Genomic DNA, 5,956 nt, shown 5'->3' on the forward strand with positions numbered 1-5,956 from the left:
ATTTTTTTTTTTTTTTTTTTCCTCAATGGAATTAAGCAGAGAAAAAAAAGTTATGTTCTTCTAACATACACTCTCAGGTGAATCTAGACGATATACAGTTATATATCAAGTCACTATACTCCTTAATTTAAACCTCTAAATACTATTAGTTTTCATAATGTACCTTTGCTTGTCTAAAGGCGGTGCTCCAGCATGGCTACAGTCAAGTGACTGAAACACGTAAAAAGTACCTACCGTCATTAATGCTAAACTGCAACATTGCAAAACCTAAAATAGGAAAAAATACCAAAAGCTTACTCTGAAACTAAATGTATATATAGGTTATTATTATCATTATTATTATTATCATTATTATTATTATTATCATTATTATTATCATTATTATTATTATTATCATTATTATTATTATTATTATTATTATTATTATTATTATCATTATTATTATTATTATCATTATTATTATTATCATTATTATTATTATTATTATTATTATTATTATTATTATCATTATTATTATTATTATTATTATTATTATTATTATTATTATTATTATTATTATCATTATTATTATTTTATTGCAGAATTGTTAGCATGCCAGGCAAAATGCTCAGCGGCATTTCGTCTGTCTTTACATTCTGAGTTCAAGTTCCACTGAGGTCACCTTTGCCGTTCGTCCTTTTTGGGGGTCAAAATAATTAAGCACCAGTCAAGCACTGGGGTTGATGTAATTGCCTTACCCCTCCCCGCAAAAAAAATTTCAGGCCTTGTTGCCTATAGTACGAAGGATTATTGTTATAGTAATAAGAGCACATGGCCTGGTGGTTAGGATGCTGCACTCACAGTCTCATGGTCTTGGTTTCAATTCTTAGACTGGGTGGTGCCTTGTGCTCTGCAATCACTTCAACACTTGATGTGTGATACACTGTGCACCTGTTCAGAGAACATTGATTTAATGGAGAGAGTGAGCTAATGTGCGGCACATACATTTGTGCAGGTCATTTGACAAAAGCTGAGCACTCATATGTGGTCTTCGACAGGACAGTCCATTATTATTGTTGTTGTTATTATTATCATCATCATCATCATCATTAAGGCAGTAAGCTGGCAGGATCATTAGCATATCGGACAAAATACTTAGTAACATTTTATCCGTCTTTACTTCTGAGTTCAAATTCAGGGTCGATAAAATAAATACCGGCTGAACACTAGGGTTGATGTAATCAACTAACTCCCACCCACCAAACTTCAGACCCTGTGGCTATAGCAGAAAGTATTATTATTATTATTATTATTATTATTATTAAGGTAGCGAGCTCACAGAATCATTAGCACGCTGGATGAAAGGCTTAGCGGTATTTTGTCCATCTTTACATTCTGAGTTCAAATTCCGCCAAGGTAAACTTTACCTGCCATCCTTTCAGGGTTGATAAAATAAGCACCAGTTAAACTGGGGGTCGGTGTAATAGACTAGCCCTCTCCCCTCAAATTTCCGGCCTTGAACCTATAATAGAAAGGATTATTATTATTATTATTATTTAGGTGATGAGCTGGCAGAATTGTTAGCACGCTGGGTACAATGCTTAGCAGCATTTCATCTGTCTTTATTTTCTGAGTTCAAATTCTGCCATGATCAACTTTGCCTTTCATCCTTTCACGGTCAATAAAATAAGCATCAATTAAACACTGTAATTGACTTATCCTTCTCCCGAACTTGCCGGCTTTGTGCTAAAATTTGAAATCATTATCATTATCATTATTATTATTATTATGATTATTATTATTATTAAGGTGGTGAGCTGGCAGAATTCTTAGCATGCCAGGCAAAATGCTTAGCGGTATTTCACCCATCTTTACATTCTGAGTTCAAATTCTGCTGAGGTCGAATTTGCCTTTCACCCTTTCGGGGTTGATAAATTAAGTACCAGTGAAACACTGGGGTCGATGTAATCGACTCATCCACTGCCCTGAAATTTCAGGCCTTGTGCCCTTAGTAGAAAGGATTATATTATTGTTTAGCCTAGGGAAACCATCCCCTTCCCTGAAATTTCAGGCCTTGTGCCCTTAGTAGAAAGGATTATATTATTATTTAGCCTAGGGAAACCATCTATCAATCAAACCAAGCAAATTGTATCTCCCTTGGTTTTGATTTTTCCACTTGGACTATTTGTTGGTCACAACTGCAGACAGACGTGTCGCAATGTAAGATTTAAACGCAAAGCACACACACACACACACACACACACACACACACACACAGTTGGAAGAAAGATACTACAAAGCATCTCACCTGACTCTAATAATTCTGCCAATGCACCAAAGACAAAGTTGACCTCAGCTGGATTTGAACTCAAAAGTCCTAAGAGTCAGAACAAGTAATGCAAAGCACTTATCCAATGCCCCGACAACCCTGCTTTCTTCTCCTTACCTTGAAAGTAAAGTAGCTGTAATATAATCTACTGAGTTCATTAACTACACATTTTTGTCTTTACAAATGGCTTTAAGCCTCGCAAAATGCATCATCATCATCATATTAGAAATTATCATCATCATCATTAGTATCATCAGGTATTTATAAAGAAAATACTTTATTGAATATGGCATAAACACCTACACTTTCTATTGCCACAACCTTAATGGTTTAGAAATTGTTTTTGTTTATGCTGTTATTGTTTAGCTGAGAAATTTTTAACAAATCACAATAATAGTGTGTAATCACAGTCATACCTGAAGTGTTGAACCTTGAATTTGGTTTTGATTTTGTTTTTGTTTTCTTTTTCCACATTAGACTCTTCTTTCCATTGCTTGTGCACTGATCAATATTGTGAACTTACTCTCTCTCGGTTATAGATTCTCTCATGTAAACAGTATGGCTGGAGGAAACTTGTTTGAGACTTAACAGTGGAGAGCAACACTTATCAAATAACTCTTTCACTAGCATTGTCGTTGCCACTTAGAAGCAACAGGCAACGTGTTGACTTAAATATCCTTGGCATACATAGAAGTGCTTGCTACACACACACACACACACACACACACACACACACTGTCTCTCCCCCTCCTCCTCTCCCTCTCTCAATGATCTCTCACACTGGCTAGCTGATAATTGAAGCCCACAAAGGATATATTTCCAGTAATTTCTCTTCTTTTGGTTTTAATATGCCAGAACAGTTTTGGAATTGATTGCAATTCTGTCTTGATTCTCTGCCAATATCTCAAGTGCTTGCTCTATTTTTATTGCTTTCTGCTTAATATGGCCATTTAACAAGGTAGCAAAAAGAGGTCCAGTTTTACACTCCACCACTACTTTCTGGTTTGTGGTTCTGAAAGCAATGTATTTACTTTTTAAATGTTTTTACATCTACCTTGAAAATGATGTAAGGTTTCTTCTTTAGATTTTCTTCAATTTTATTTTAGTTTCTATTTAGCACTGGTTTTCTTTTTTTTTCTTGGCTTTTTTTTTTTTTTTACATCTGTTTCTGTCCTTCGTAGGTATGTGGGTTTTTGGTTTTAACTTCAAAACTGTCAGTACCTTATTGATTATTTTCGACTAAATGGAGCGTCATTCAAGATGAACATTAACTGTGTCAGTCTTTGTAATCTCAGAGAGCCTGCAAAGACCATTGACACGGCATGCAATCCAATAAAAAGAAAGGAAAAATATTCCACCATAAGTGCAAGGCATGGTTGTGTGGTTAAAAGAACTTGCTCTGCAAGCCTGTGGTTTCAGGTTCAATTCTACTACACATTACCTTGGGCAACTGTCTTCTATTAACTGAAGCTAAGTCTGTGTATTTCAACAGAAACAGAAACACAATAACAACATATAAACTTCTGGTGAGCTAAATCTAAAATAGACTTTAAATTTTCCAGTTGAACCAATTTTACTTCACTCACTTTCATGCAACAATCTTCCATTTGACCCTCTCTTCGAAAGTGCATGGTTTACTTCTGTGATTTTAGTTCTGATGAAAATCTTAGAATGGTGTTGACAAGATATATTTTCTGCACAAATTCTTTGGATATCTCTATATACAGTCTACAGGCAACCATATACAATGTTTAGTTTTTAATGGTGCCTGAGTTTGTAGGAAAAATTGAGATCATGAAGCTTTTGGGTTGTCATACAGTACATTACATACATCAATAACTTTTCTCCCGTTTTAGACCAATTCTTATTTTTATCCTGTTAAGATATTAGGATGGTAAAAGCAACAGGAGTGACCAACTAAATATGGCACAACATTTGTGTTCTTCTTTTGACATTCATGGTTCTAATCTTTCCAAGATCTACACTGATATTCATCATTCATTGCTTCATAGAATAAACACCAAATGTGTGTGTGTGTGTGTGTGTGTGTGTGTGTGTGTGTGTAAGAGAGAGTTTTGCTTTGTCTGGCCTCTGTTGATCCATGTTAATAAGAGGAATCTTAATAGTTTCTATATAAAACATGAAACTTTGCAAGTTACATAAAACATGTTTTGTAGATGTCAATGAACCACTTGTACACACTCTCCTTGCCACTTAACATATGTGCATTTTTTACTCGTAGATTATTATTCAAATTTCATTTTATTGGCTGAATAGAATTTTTTTCAGGAAAATTGTTCTTGCTTCTGGGTTCAGTTCCACTGCAAGGCACCTTGGGCAAGCATCTTCTACTATGGCCTTGGACAGACCAAAGCTTTGTGAATGGATTTGGTAGACGGAAACTGAAGGAAGCCTGTTGCATGTGTGTGTGTGTCTTTGTGTTTGTTCCCTACCACCGCTTGACAACTGGCATGGGTGTGTTTATGTCCCTGTAAATTAGTGTTTCAGCAAAAGAGACTGATAGAACAAAGTACCAAGCTTAAAAAAAGAAAAGTGTAGGGGTCAGTTCATTTGATTAAAAATTCTTCAAAGCAGTGCACCAGCATGGCCACAGTCAAATGACTGAAAGAAGTAAAAGATCCAAATGCATTCTCTCAGCACCTTTACACTTGCATTGTCTACTCAAGGTTTGTTGTTCAAATTCTTGCTTGCTAAGCAAATAGATTCTTTTATTCTTTTACTTGTCTCAGTCATTTAAAAGTGGCCATGCTGGAGCACCACCTTTAAGTCAAACAAATCAATCCTAGGACTTATTCTCTGTAAGCCTAGTATATTCTATCAGGCTCTTTTTTGCCACACCGCTAAGTTACAGAGACGTAAGCACACCGGCATCAGTTGTCAAGTGATGATAGGGGGACAAACACAGACACACAAATATATGTGTGTGTGTGTGTATATATATATATATATATATATATATATATATATATATACACACACACATACATACACACACATATATATTCATAGATATATATGACAGGCTTCTTTCGGTATCCATCTACCAAATCTACTCTCAAAGCTTTGGGTGGTCCAAAGCTATAGTAGAAGACATTTGCCCAAATCTCTACTGAACCCGGAAACCATGTGGTTGGGAAGCAAGCTCCTTACCACACAGCCATTTCCCTGCACCTGTGCATAATCTGCTCAAGGGTCATTGATCATCAAATTTCAGCTCATTTATCCAAGTTTAATTTTCTTCAGGAAAGCTGCTTGACATTCAGTTTGTTCACTTAGGGAACTGTTCATATACTGGTACCTCCACAGTTTTTATAGATTGATTTCATCCATTATTCCCCTACCACTTTCGTCCAAACCTTATGGGTTTGCGTCAGTTAAAGAAACTGTTCTTATAAGTTTAAGCTGTTGTTAAAAATATAGCAACTACATTTTGTATATTATTTACATTCATTTAGGCGCAGGTAAGTAGCTTGCTTGCCAACCACATGGTTCTGGGTTCAGTCCCACTGCATGGCACCTTGGGCAAGTGTCTTCTACTATAGCCTCGGTCCGACCAAAGCCTTGTGAGTGGATTTGGGAGACAAAAACTGAAAGAAGCCTGTTGTGTGTGTATATATATATATATAT

The 5,956-nt window shown here is 35.7% G+C and overlaps 1 protein-coding gene and 1 long non-coding RNA gene across 8 annotated transcripts in view; one reads left to right on the forward strand and one right to left on the reverse strand.

The window, feature by feature from the left end:
• LOC128250699 (uncharacterized) overlaps nt 1–3,198 on the reverse strand; it is a 42,431-nt gene extending 39,233 nt beyond the window's left edge. Inside the window, exons 1-2 of the long non-coding RNA XR_008266699.1 lie at nt 2,725–3,198; nt 235–267 (exon numbers count right to left, since the gene is read on the reverse strand). This is a non-coding gene — a long non-coding RNA (uncharacterized LOC128250699). The remainder of the gene's footprint in view (nt 1–234; nt 268–2,724) is intronic.
• Nucleotides 1–5,956, forward strand: part of LOC106882187 (alpha-(1,6)-fucosyltransferase) — an 881,702-nt gene that overhangs the window by 670,919 nt on the left and 204,827 nt on the right. The window lies entirely within an intron of this gene.

The sequence above is a fragment of the Octopus bimaculoides genome, chromosome 24 (assembly GCF_001194135.2).
Source record: "Octopus bimaculoides isolate UCB-OBI-ISO-001 chromosome 24, ASM119413v2, whole genome shotgun sequence".
Taxonomy (NCBI): Eukaryota; Metazoa; Mollusca; class Cephalopoda; order Octopoda; family Octopodidae; genus Octopus; species Octopus bimaculoides.